The sequence below is a fragment of the Plectropomus leopardus genome, chromosome 15, assembly GCF_026936395.1.
Source record: "Plectropomus leopardus strain MGB_pleo_1.0 chromosome 15, ASM2693639v1, whole genome shotgun sequence".
NCBI classification, from domain to species: domain Eukaryota; kingdom Metazoa; phylum Chordata; class Actinopteri; order Perciformes; family Serranidae; genus Plectropomus; species Plectropomus leopardus.
Window position 1 is genome coordinate 14,343,078 of NC_142190.1, and position 14,641 is coordinate 14,357,718.

Here is a 14,641-nt window from a genome sequence, read left to right on the forward strand (position 1 = left end):
ACAATGTTATCATAGTACATACACACAAACCCATAACTACACAAATATTTGTGATAAACTGGAATTATCCATTAAAAAGAGCTTTAAAGATCTGTGTGTGACTTCTGGGCCTCGAACTTGGACCATGTAGCTTTAAAGGCAGGTTTAGTTACCACTCTATACTCTAAAGTGACTCACTAAAAAAACTATAACTTCATGGTATTTCTCTTCTCAGACATCTTTGAGAAAGGTTGTGAAGATCACAGACACATATTAGCTATGTTGTGATATTCTATACAAAAACACACCATGATCACTGTCTGGCATCTCAGCAGGCAGGTCTTTCAAGCAGTCATGGGAGGAAGACCACAGTGCGAGTATCTCCTTGGGGGATGAGATGAAGCAGACACAATATGCTCACACATATTAGAGACTGCGGCCACTGAATGACCTGTGATAATTGAAAAAAAACAGACCTAAGAGTATGTGCTGACTTACAGTAGGAGTATTTGTCCTTGCATGCACACGCAGACACACAAAAAAACACTTGATGGTGGTCAGTGACGCTGACAGGCACACACACTATACTGAGCTGCTCAAGGACCCATTTGACCTCCCCAGGATTGCCCAGACGGACCTAAATTCAACCAATCCCTCAATTGCCACCTCTGTTATCACCCAATCAATAAACTCTGGCCCTTGTTCAATTTGACAAGCATCTACATGGGGAGAAAGGCAATCGCTAAGCACCGGCAGGTATATGATATTGACCGGTGGGAGATAAGGCTTAGCCTATTCAATCATGCAGGGGAGATTGGGCCAGTGAGGTTTAGAGCTGGAGCCAATCCAGAGTCCCTGCACAGCCTCTCGAGCAAAAGGCTGCAATAATGAAGAGCGTGGAGGGGCTGAGGAGTAAACAAACAGACAAATTTGTCCTTCCTATTATGAGGAACGTGTGATGGAGAGCAAGAACGAGTGCCTGTGTTTGTGTGTGAGAGTTAGAGAGACGGTGGACAACCAGAGAATGGCAGTTGTAGATGTGGGTGTGTAGGTGTGGATTCTTCAGTCAGAGAAAATTACTATTTTTTTATGTTCAAGTTTGTACAATTGTATCTTTCTGCAGTATCTGTTCATCAGTAAACTCTGGTTCAGGTTAGGAAAAGAGGTTGCCGACGTGATCACATTAACTGCAGGTCCGTGAAAGGATGCAAACAGTCCTCTGCAAGAATTTAGATGTGCCAAATGCACACACCCTGACCTCCACACCCTTGGCAGGGTTTCACAGTAAAAGCAGCCCTGCATTAAAACAATGCATGGGACTTTGTTGGTGGGACCGTGATGTTTAAGGTAGTAGTGAGACAATGAATGACAATGACCAAAAATGGGGACTAATGTCCAGAAAATTATATTTATAATTCTCTTAATAATATAATCAACACATTACTTAAAAAAAAGAAAAAAATGGTTTAGCACTTTCTTGGGGTCATTATCTTGTATTTTTATTTTGTTTGTTTGTTTTTTCTTTACTTTTTTGTGCTTATTTTCGGCTTAATTTCTTGCAACTTTTTACTTATTTCTTGATCATTTTTGAGCCATTTTTTGTTAAGTTGGTCGTTGCCCTCTTCACATGAAAGAAATCAAGCTTATTTGTTCAGGTTTCAAAGGGTTAAGGAGTATTGACCAGTCATATTTAAGTGGGCTTTGGTTGCATGCAGGTGAATGCAGTCTCTCTTTCTGCCGTGCTACATAAAGGGTAGGCATACTTGCCGCATTGGCACTAGACATAAATCTTGGGGTGCAGAACCATCCAACATGAAATTAAATCATTTGGATGCTCAGCTGGTCTGAAATCAGAGAGCATTAAGAAAGGCACTGACATCCTGAGCAACTCAAAATGCGACCTTGCTACATCTGTTCTTCATACTGTGGTGTGTTCAAGGGCATGTGAAGCTGGCAGCAGTTTCCTGGTTTTTTTTTAACACAGAGAGATTTGAAGCTTTATTTACGACTTGCTATAATAATAGGAAGCTGGAATTGGAACTGAAAAACAAAGGGTCAACCCCCAAAAAAATTATATATAAGACCCTGTTGTCACTCAAAATTTGCCTTTCTTATAATGCACACATTAGCACTACAAAGCTGTACAACCCAATTCATTAAAATGTTCTGATGCTGTAATAAAAGGTAATTTCATACAATTACAATCAGTCACAATGTCCAAAACTCCTATTTTTAATCTGTGAAATTCTTCAGTTAGTGTAATTTTACCTGTATAGTCAAAAATTAGAGCTGTGTCCTCAGTAGCGGCTTGCGTTCAATTTTGACCCGCAGCCCTTAATCGCGTGTTGTCGCCTCTCTCTTCTCCATTTCTTGTCTATCTTCAGCTGCTCTTTCCAATAAATGCACAAATGAATTACACACTGGCAGATATATTCACGCATTGGCATTACCTGAAGCTATGAGTCTTTTAACTGGAGATCACACAGTCAGTAGTGTCTTGCCAGACAAACATGAACAGCAGTGAACAGGGCTGCATTTAAACAAAAAAAAACCCCAAAAAACATTTTAATCCACAGCATGACAAACATTTTGCCAATAACAACAGAAGAAGATATCATTCTTGTATTTCTGGTACTGGGATTGCTCAGAAGGCATTCCAGGGTGGCTGGCGCTCGTTTAAAGTGAGTTTGCTTTTAATTTGGTGTAAAAGGCACAACATGCACATGAATTGCACAGGCACACGAGAACTAAAAACACGTACTACACAGCCAGTGTGGTCAAAGTGCTGAAATGAAACTTTCTGTAGGTCCAGGATTTTCCTCATTTCATTCATCAAGCTATTTAATCATAGTATCTAGATGTTTTATTACCTTGAAGACAGTCAGAAATATTAAGGTTTGAGATTATTAAAGCAAATGTATACTAAAGTGGGGGAGAAATCAGTACTGCAAGTGCATTTTTTTATCCATATATAACTTTAACAAAACAACGAACAATACATATAACAACCAACCCTCAGGAGATTGTGACAATTGTGTGAACACTAAAAGTCCTCTCACCTCAGTCAGAATCACAATTATGATCATAAATCCTTTATGATTTCCAGGGGGGATATTGTGATTTGTTACAGTTACTCTGATGTAAAGCATAGAGACTTCAAGAGAATAGAGAAATCTAAAATAAAATTGTGCCCTGTGCTTCAGTGTCACTCCAGTATGTAAAATATTTATATTTTTTTTGAAAAAGGATATGTTGAGTATGTAAAAATAAAGAAAATAAGAAAAGAGTGTAAAAAATAATAAAACGTGCTTTATGCCACATTACAATGTGCAAACTAGTATGTAAAGGTTTATGAATATAAAAAAATCTATATTTTTATGTTTATTTGTGTTTATCTTTCGTTTGTACTATGTTTAATTGTGGTTCATGTTAAAAATAAAAATAAAAGAAAAGAAAGAAAAGAAATATGCACAATATGCTGCAGTGCACAACACAATATATACATGAGTAGAAATAAGAAGAAGAAGTACAATATGTGCATCATAATGTCAAGTGTCTCACTTCTGAATTTCCCCTGTCAGACAGAGGAGGCTCTGGAAACATGTCCTGTAGTTTTGCGTCTGTTGCCTAATGTTTCACTGACTGCAGGGGCAGACTGACTATCTGGAAGTTCAGGAGACTTTTAAAAGTTTTAATTTTCGGATTCTTATGTCAACAGTAACGATCACTGGGTCAGCCTGCTCCCTGTCTCTTGCAGCCGCAGACAGCAGGGTGCAGCGCTGTCTGTCAGACTGGGCCAATCTATTACTCTAAACATTTAGGGGGGATACGAGCGACCCCTCTCAATTTGGACTGCTCATCTTTTTTTGTTGGAATCTCATTGGCTCCGTCACTTATACCTGTTTGGAGTTTTCAAGGTACGTAACTACGGAAAACGGCAGGAAGAAAGAAGACAGGAAATAAACAACGGATTTGTGGTACAGGAATATAACGCGCTGTTCGGCAAATAATTTTGTTGCAAGTTGCAGCTAAATGCGCCAAACTGACAGATCTTTTCGGTAGTGGAAGTGCCAAGTTTTCTGTGGTTTTCTGTGGTTTTCTGTGGATACTCAGCCAGGCCACGCTGATGACTGCTGGGCTGCTCCGAGGCTCGCAGGTGATGTCAGGTAGGACAGCTTCCATTTGTTTTGGGGGGTTTGAGAAGGTATAGGCCTGTATACCTTGGAGGTTGGTTGTTTCTGTCACCAAATATTTGCCTTAATATGAATGATAAGCTACCTGTTTTTATTTTTTATTACACACACAAACTCACGCAATTTTTTATTTGCTCTATTTATGGGGCTGCAATGTGGTTTTTGACTGTAGCCTATGACCTTGAGGATCTCTGTGCATGCATGTTTGGCAGTGTGTCCGTGCAGTGGTGACATGTTATACAGACTCAGGGGCAGGTGTCAGCAAGACATCCTAAAGTAACTTGAAGGTCTTTAGCATCATCATCATCATCTCTGCATGCTGTGAAAACTGTTTTAGTGTTTTAATAACTGCATGACAGACTGAGTGATTTACAGTACCAGGAATGTAAAGATTTTCTGGAGCTCTTAATGAAAGATCTGGCTCCTTATATAGCTCATTATACACTTAAATTCAGTGTGAAAAAATGATGCGTGTTTCAAATTGTTCAATTGGTTTAAGTTTTAATAACTTGAAAAGTTGTGACCTCTGGCTTATGTGGTGGAGTATGCGCCCCATGAGTCCATTGCAGGGGCCCCGGTTTTGAATCCCTTTGCTGCATGACCCCGCACCCCCACCCTCACCTTTTCTGTCAATCTCTGGCTATCTTATCGAGAAAGGCAAAAAGAAAAAGAAAAAAAGTTCATTAGTAAAAAAATAAAAGAAATCACACAAAAATTAAAGAAAATAATTAGAAAATAATTAGAAAAAATTGAAAAAGAAAAACAAAACTTGAAAATGAATATCTTCTAAGCCTATTAATTATTTTCTCCATGGTGGAATCCATGTTCTCTTACATTGCTGTCTGCCAGGGTGTCTTTTTTGACACTATCACTAGGAGTCACTGAATTCAGAAATTAATCAGTTAATTTTCCCCCAGTTGAAAACACCAGGCGCTTATCAGAAAACGCCTAACTGGGAGCATGAGAGCACTTTGAAGGCTGAGCTTTTTATGAGCTCACGAGGTTCTTGAGAGGGGTCATATATATTTCTGCTCTATTGTTGTTGCTCAGCACTTGCACATGTAAAACGTGACACTTGGTCTTTGTGGTGTTTGTCCCTCCCCCACTGTGAGTGGATGGGAAGGTAAATAGTGACATTGATGAACACAGTATTTTTCCCAAAGTTTAACATTTTTCAACTCTCAGAGCTCTGAAAAATACATTCATCTCTCAGTGTTGAATAAACCCTCAGCACTGAATAGACCCATCGTCACGTTGCTGATGTTTGTAGCTTAGCATAAATAATGCTTTAATCACAGATGCTTAACTTTAATTATGTTGTTGTCCAACATATACAATAAAGCACACTGCTGTTAGCTGCTGTACACATGTGAGGCCCCTTTCTTTTCCTCTCACTGTCTGTCTTATTTGCAGTATCACTTTCATTTCCTCTCTTTCTATGTGTGTGTGTGTGTTTCTCTCTCTTATCTCACTGATTTCTGACAGCAGAACATGGCCCACCGTCATCCCAGCAGGGCCCAATCAATACTAAGTTAATGAGTCACTTTGGAGGTGAATGAGGATTTGGTGTGTGTGTGTGTGTGTGTGTGTGGTGAACATTCAGGCTGCTTTAACAACACGGTTGTACACTTGTACATTTTATGATGTGATGCACATTAAGAGGAAAAGTGGTCAAATGTTGTGGCTTTTATTTACTGGTTGCTAAACTGTCAAGATAGCCAAAAGGTCGGCAAGGTCAGGCAAGATTTAAGATAGCCTTGTTTCGATGTTATTGATTTTACTTCTAGGACCTTATTTGCACTACACATAATGAGCCTTATGCAAGAAGCACTCAGATGAACAGACTTCCTTCTTAGTGGCATATACAAGTGGTTTAAAAGAACTTGTTGTGTGCACTAATTTTCTTTTTTTCCATAGGTTTCTGTAAGGCACAGACTAAATTTAGAAATGGTCCAGACCTGCTGTAGCAGTCAGGCATGGATAGTCCGCCTTTCTCTGCAGACTTAAGATTTACGAGTCAAACCTCCCACTATCACTTGGGGCTGCTCCGCTTATGTGCAGCATGTTTGTGTGCATCGGAGGGTGTGTGTGTGTCTGCATGTGTTTGTGTGTGTGTGTGTGTTTCCCATTTTATCACTGAGAAGCACTTTGACACTGGTTTAAAGAATTTAAAAGATCCTTCAAAATAACAGCTTCACAAGATTTTCATAAGCAACATATTTGTCATATTAGGAGTCACTTTTCAAAGATCTTGTTTCTGAATATAAACACTTCATTTTCTGCTCAGTTGATCTCCTTGTTGGAGCCTTTCGCTGACGGTTTGAAAGCATATTTGTAGAACAGATTTGTCGTGGGACCGCAGCCATAAACACAGCTGCTGAGCTGCTTTCTCTTCCCAGAGTTTGATTCCTGACAAGTGAACTGGAGCAGAGCCAAAGGTTCAGTGAGGGCCATTTCTTTAAATAAGACTGTGACACAGCTGAATGGATAGTTAGATAATGATCTAGGCTACAGCCCAGCTCACTGGCTGTAGAATTAACTGGATGTGTGTTGATGAAACCAGGTGAGGCGTACGAACTTCCACAGGTAATTAATCTCTTCCTGAGGTCTACAGATTGGATTTCCTAACTGGAAGCACACTGTGTTATCAAAGGATGTGCAAAGAAGGCAAACACATCCTCATATCTTTGTCTTGTCAAGGAAAATTTATCAAAATATAAAATAATGGACAAAAAACAATATATATCTTATACTGGTTAATAGGGGCACTCAGACAGTGCAGACCTCCACCACATACCCTGTTTCAACAAAAGTGAAAAATAATTTGTGTGTCCGTCCTGTATTTTGAATCAGCTCCTAAATTTAATGGCTCCTCCTTGGCCCATGCTACACCCTCCCACCAAGTTTCATGAAAATCGAGCCAGTTATTTTTCTGTAATCCCTCTGACAAACAAGTCGAACCCAAAACATCACCTCCCTGGCGGAGGTAAAAACCAAAAAAGAAAGTGAGCAGATGACTAAAATACAAGCACTGCCAAGAAGGACTTCTCTGAGCTCACAGTTGAGTTATCTTTTTCTCTGGAGTGATCACTATTGGAATGGCCGTTAATCCTCATAGCAGGAATGAACTTTTATTTTGAAGTATCAGTTTTTATTAGTTACCTCGTGTGTCTTCAGAGAGCAGGAGAGACTCGGTGTCCTTCTATGCATTATGAATAAGAAGGAGCTCTGTTGTATGGCTGAGATAGAGGATGCACAGGAGTGGTCTGAAGTGCAGACGCAGAAAAACAAGCAGTCTCTAACACATTTCAGTCACTATAAAAAGAAACCCTCGACTTCATGATGAATGTCTCGCTTAATGGACCATCTGTAGCCTGCTTTCGTCAGTGGCGGGTTTTCCCGTTTCTTCCTTCATGCTTTTCCCCTTTTTAAAAGTCCAGTGTGTAGGATTTAGGGGCATCTATTGGTGAAAAAAAATATTCATAACTATGTCTTCATTAGTTCATAATCACCTGGAAATAGGAAGGATTGTGTTTAGAATAAGCAGTTTATATCTACACACAGAGTGGGTCCTCTTCCAGGTAGTCTGCCACGTTCTACAGTAGCCAGGAACGGACAAATCAAACACTAGCTCTAGATAGGGCCGTTTGTGTTTTGTGCTGTTGCTTTGGCCACTGAAGTTCTCCTACACACTTGGCACATGGGTGAAGTTTTAGTTCTGCAACCTCAGCTGCTAGATTCAAATAAATCCTACAAAAGAAAATATGGGAAATATGTGTTAACAGCATTTTTAGGGTTAACGTGATGCCAAATTTCTGCAAGATCTGTTGTCGTTTAACGTGCAGTGTGAGGCCTGCAGAATCATCTGGGACCCCAGTCACCCTGATAATGGCCTCTTCCAACTGCTGCCATCGGGCAGGCGATGCCGCTGAGCCAGAACCAGCAGGCTCCGTGACCCCCAAGCAGTTAGACTTCCAAACTCCTCCTAACAGTGACTCTATCAGTTGAATGGCACCGAAAGCTTACTGGCATATTTTTAGATTCTGTTATTGTGATTATGAACTCTTTTGAAGGATGTTTTCAGGATAGTTATGAAAATTACTAATTTTAATATTTAATAGAACGTTATTTATTTAAATATTGCTTTAAGTGTAATTAAAATGCCCTTTAACGCACTTTGGTAAGGCGCTTTATACTGTGCACTTTAAATTGTATCCACAGCAGCATTGTATTGTGTGAGACATCATTGTGCTGGTCAAGGGGGAAAGACCAAAGAATTTAGCTCTTTTTGTATTTTGATAATGATAAGATGCAACAACAAAGTGAATCTGAATCTGAATCTTAATCTGAATCTTGAGTTGAGTCATAATGCCAACTGCCAGAAAGTTCAAGGGATCTTTGGAGTTATGTCGTGAAATTTTGGTCAGCTGGCTTGCTGTTTGAGGCGTTCCACTGTCTGGTTTCCTGTTGTCGAAAGTACAGTGAGTTTGTTTTGATACTGTCTCGGTGGTATTTTACATGTAGTGACTATACTGTAGTCTTCACTGGAACTGTGCTCCGCTGTAGTTATTGTCCGTGTCTTCCAGACACCTACTTGTTGTCTTTTAACTTTCAGTTCATAGCAGAAATGCAAAAAGCATTGCTGACTTTCTCTCTGAGGTCAACATGTTAAGGACGTGCTCTCTTGTTGTTATTGGAGTTGACAATGGACAAAACCGTATGCACAAAAAATAATGACACTAACAGGCATGCATGTGGCCAGCCTCCAAGATGAATCTTTGGTATTCTTCTGCATAAGTGTAGAAGGTTGGCATGAACAGGAGGCGCTGAAGGCAACGAATATGTGCAGTAGCTTTGTCACCAGCAGGTGAGTCAAGCAGTGAGCAAATCAGGGCTTGTAAAGCTACAGCAAGCCCAGAGGGGAAAACATGTCAGTCACCATCCGCACCGCTAAAAGAAAGCTACACTTTGTTGCAGTACTTAATTGAGTTTCTACCAGTGTTTAAAGTTTGTAATGCTTCTGTCATGTTTGCTGGTAGTTCACCACACAGGCAGGAAAAGGTGAGAGCTTTTCACTCAGAGGGTGTGGGTGTGGCTATTTCCTGGAAGCAGTGGGTACCAGTGCAGATCCAGATTCACAGTTTGTTATAGATTTCTGACATATCTACAGTACATCTGCTGTATAAAACTCATTTTTGATTTTTGAAGTATAATTTTAAAAATCAATATTTTACCCTTTATCTTATAAAAATGCACTCCTATGACATTAATCATTCTGTCATATCAGTGTTTCCCACATAGTTAGAATTTGTGGCAGTATCTGATGACAGGATGGGAGGGTGTGTGACTGTGTCAGCAAACTTTTACTTTTTCGCTCATGCAGTTTGTGGAGTTTAAGTGGGTTGGCTAATCAATCAGTCATCCGTTAACAGCTGATAAGATCAGAGCGACCAGTGAGAGGCAAGGCAAGGTAATGCAAACATTTGGACTCAGCGCAACCGATGTTTAATTTTCACTTTAACTGAGCCTGACGTTCGGCTGTTATGCCTTTGCTCACTGTTCACTCTGTGCTCCAAGAGAGTGGCGCAATAAATAACTGACCAATATATATATTCTGAAAGTACTACTAATAATGTCCAGCTCCAAGTATAAAACATCAATATGTGGCGGCAGATTATTTAATTGTGGCGGGCCGCCACAAATAAATGAATGTGAGGGAAAACCTGTATATGTTACAGTCAGCTGAAACAAGGAGTCTAAATGTGTGGCCATCAAAGGTTGCTTGCTTCCAAATTACTTGAATTACCACAAACAGCTTGCACGGCTCTCAGATAATTACTGTTATCAATAACTCATGTCTCACGCTATTTTGCCTCATTTCCTGTGACTCTGCACTGTTAAGCAACAGTCAACAATCTGTCCGTCACAGCATGGACATACAGAGAGAGTTAATTACATCGCCAGAGGCTTTTGTCAGAGAAGCGTTATCAGATTAGAGGGGTACCCTTGATTTTTAGGTATTAAACATGAGGCACATTTTTTATTTAAAAAACTTTTAAGAGACAACATAGTTCCTTTATCATGCAAATTCTTGTATTGATGTGTGAAATTAAACTTTTTACACTGTTGACTGCAAATCAGTGGGATTTCTGCCGCTCACTGGCACTTATCTCAGGCTTCTATGTTCTTCGCAAGATGAGAATAAAGTGCTTCTTTGATGCTTCACTGTCTGTGTGCTTACAGTCATCTTTTGCACAATACGCTGTTGTGGCTGGAATTAAGTGAATCACATGGCACAAACATTCTCTTTAAGATTTCATCTACAAGTTCATACATTTCTTTTGTGTGCATAGTCACATTGATGCAAACAAGAGTGCAGCCAGTCTGTGAATTCTCTCTCATAACTCAAGGGGATGAAGTGAGATTGTAATCTTAATCTCGTTGATATGTCACACCTCCACTGACTCCTGTTCATGCCTCGCTCCATCCGGCTTAGTCCAGCCCCCAGGATCGTCTGACAGATAACAGGACGAACAGACTGAGGGGACTTAACCTGTGCAGATGCAGTCCAGGAATGTGTGTTTGCATTAATGTGCATCACCCCCATGTCAGGAATTTGACTGGAGTGCACCATGAGCTATAAGGCTTTACAGTGAGACATATGGGTAGGTCACTCCTAAAGGTTTTATCACCGTGTGCACAGAGATGATATCATATGTACCCTTTTTGGCCTAAGAGTTAAACCTACCGGAATGTTTGGCTCTGCTTTTTTATTGTAGCATCTCAGTGTCAGCTGTTCGGGCTCATCAAATGCTAATGTCTTTTTGTTTGCTCTTGACACAACGTTAACTTAAGGTCCACTTAGCAGCTTTGCCATATCTTTCAAGAGCATCTGCTGGTCTTCATCAACTTTGGGAGGAATTTTTGACAAAACTGGAGTGCAATTTTGAATTAGTAACAGTAAACTGCACTGATTACACCACACTGCCTTCAATTTTAACTTCATTTTTGTTGAAATATTCAATGTAAGGAATGTTTCAACATTCTGAAAATGCTTATAAAATGCTACTATCTTACGATACTTAGTATCAGTACCTTGAGTATGCCGGACCTCATGTGATGTAATAATTACTTCACAATGACTGTGTTCGGCGTTGAGCGCAGCACATCCGCATGGAATAAGTCTGTATTTAACTCAAGTTCACTGATGAAACAGTCATTTGTCTTTACACAACACAGAAACACTACACAGAACAAGTAGTGGCGATGTACAGTGTAAACCTCCTTTTTTCTTTTAATTATGAGTTAAACAGACAGAACAGATTCTGCCTCCCGCTGTCATGTTATCCAGATTTTGCTCTTCTGTTGGATTTGAGCCTGCTTTTTCCACGAACGGGTTTCCATGGTATGTAGCTAGATGACCCTCCTGCACCCAAGATGCTGTCAACACTTATTTATAATTGCGAATTCAGCATCCATAATTCGCAACTGTGAAAAAGGCAGAGAAGTAGCACAGAGAAAATAGAAAACCTAAATACAACCCTAAATAACTGGGACGCTTATTTGCACAGGACTAATATTGTTACATGACTTCTGCGTTTTGGGAAATATTGCAGGTAATTTGCAGTGGAATTTTTACTCGACAACTTATGAACATGTCACATTTGTATGGGATTAACACAGATGACTGCAATCATTACAAATTACCAGAGGTCCCCAGGTAATAGTCCTGTGCGAATAGGGCTTTAGATTAAATGATCGATACCATCCTCACATTTGTCCAATAAGCATTAAGCAACAGCAGGAGATAGATAGCTTATCTTTGCATAAAGACTGGAAACATGGCAAACAGCTAGCCCGGCTCTCTCCAAATGCAAAAAATCAACAAATGACCAGCACCTCAGAAGCTCACAGATTATCACATCTTGCTTGTTTACTTCACACAAAAACCACAGCCTAAAATAAAATCAGCCAGTTGCATGGGGGTAGTAGTATTTTTCACATTTTCAGCGATATTCAAATATAATCATGACATCAAAACTGGTGTTATATTAAGTGTTTCTAACTGCATAGTTAATAACGAAAAAACCTGTCTGACAAGATTTTGATATGAGACTAGAGGCTCCTTTTAAATTGTGATTTTGATATTAAAAAAGTGATATATCATTCATGCGTACCTGAGGGTTTCGCAAATTAATTCTAGCAGCACAATCTCCGCATTACATTCAAATCATTTGCACTTGCTAAAAATGCAATTGTCTAATTAAAAAGGCTTCTGTGATATAATTTACATTCCTCAGGTTTTGGCAGTAACGTTGCCGCAAAATCTGTTTTCCGGCATTAAAGCGAACATGGCCTCTCTGTGAAATTGTTGGGCACACATGAATGCACAAACACACACAGATATGGGCCAGAGTACAAAAGAGACTCCCTCCAGACACACGTGCACACACAAACAATTACAGTCTGTCACACAGTGCATGTACTGCAGGGCCCGACTCTACAGTACCTACATGATTCATGAAGTCTTTTATTCCACTTGGACTAAGATCAAGGTGTGACCCAGTTTGATTTTTTTTTCTTTCCGAGTCTGTCCACTGTTAAGTTCCCAAAACAATGTCCACACATTTTCTTTTTGTAAAACTTTCCTGTGTTACTCTCAATCAGCAGGACTGTAGAAAGAGTTTCCCAGCGAGAGGGACAAATTTGATTAAAAGAAAATATGTTCTCTAAAATAACAAATGTCTGCTGAGTGTATTAAATAAATGGGATAAATACACTGGCTACAAATTATTTTCTTTCTTTCTTTCTTTCTTTCTTTCTTTCTTTCTTTCTTTCTTTCTTTCTTTCTTTCTTTCTTTCTATAAAATAAATTCTTCAGATGTTTTTTAAATTTTATTTTATATATTTATAACTTAGAATTTCAGGAGACAACATTATTATTATTATTATTATTATTATTATTATTATTATTATTATTATTATTATTATTATTATTATTATTATTATTATTATTCACCTCTCGCCCAGTGACGGCTGGGATAGGCTCCAGCGTCCCCGTGACCCTAGCAAGGTTACTAGCGACACTAGCAAGACAGAACTATGGTAGTATGGAGTTATGGAAAAAACAAACAAGAAGAGAAATAATGCAAGATGCAGGATGTCACAGTGACAGTGTCAATATAAAAGAATGCAAACAAATAGACCGACAGTAATAAAAAGAAATAACAATATCAATAAAACCACAAAAATAAATCAAATATATAAAATATAAACAAAATGGGTAAAATAAATAAAAAGATGACATCATATAAAAGCAAACCTATAAAAATGGGTTTCAAGAAGATTTTCTGACATACCACCCATTATGTTTTACTCATTAAATGAAAGTGTCAGAAGCGATTATATCTTAGTCTGAAGTGCAGATAAATAGTAGGCCAGGCGCTGCTGGAGGAAACTTCAAATAAAAAGGTCAAGCTCTAGATGAAAATCTTAAAATATGAAATATTAAGAAGGAATGGGGCTGTTTGTGAGGGTTATTCATTGACCATGAAATTGTATGAGGGAGGCTGTTCAGGTTTGGAGCTTGAAGGGATTATTTCCAGTTTTTTACAGGTAGAAAGTGGAAACTTTCATCTGTGCTTCAGACTCCTTTCAAAAAGTCTGCTGAGATCAAATAGATCATGCAGGATATCATTTTACCCTTGACTTCTGGATGTAGTAATAATCCCACAACAACCAATATGCCACAAGCTCTTCTCATTTATGGCTATATTTGAATTAATTGGGACTGTTTTAAAAACAGGCATGTTTCAGTACCTCTTTGCTTCTTTTTTCAGATTGTATAACACTCGAGCCAGTAGCTGCCTAATAATTAACTACATGTTGTCTAATGAGCAGCTCTACTGCAGTTTTTAGGACTTAATCAACATGTGAAATGATTCAAATTGACACATTTTTTCTGATTTTTCCAAATTAAAGGAGCTGTATGTGACATTCACAATAATAATATATTAGTAAAGTACTGTTGTTTTTGTAAAAACTAAGTGGAGTGATGGAATACACATCCTCCTGTGTGTTCTAATCTTTGTGTGCTGTGGTAGTCGTGCACACGTTAGTGTATGTGAGTCTCTATGAGTGTGTCCCATTGGCTCTGCACTGCACTGATATGACCTTTCCCGCCTGAATAGATACCTCATGCCATACCAGACACCAAAGAGATCCAGTTTCACAGGTATTCTTCCTCCAGACAAAGAACAATATGGACACATGTACCCCAGAGGGGACTTTTTCAGTTACAAGGGGGTAGCTGAAAGTTTTTGGAGCAGCTCAGTTAACTACAGCCTCTTTTACACAGCCTGGTCAAGGCGGGAATATCACGCCACCTTGCTATTCTTTTAATGGAAGATACAATTGTGGAGTAAGGAAAGAGAGTTGTCTCGCCTTTTGACGAAGTGGAGATAGCAATA

At 39.1% G+C, this 14,641-nt stretch overlaps 1 protein-coding gene across 1 annotated transcript in view; it reads left to right on the forward strand.

Annotated features, from left to right (window-relative positions):
• Positions 1–3,789: 3,789 nt before the first annotated feature.
• The window catches only part of fstl4 (follistatin-like 4), a 318,501-nt gene continuing 307,649 nt past the window's right edge, over positions 3,790–14,641 (forward strand). The window contains exon 1 of the mRNA XM_088088626.1: positions 3,790–4,145. The gene's annotated coding sequence lies outside the window, so the exon portion shown is untranslated. The remainder of the gene's footprint in view (positions 4,146–14,641) is intronic.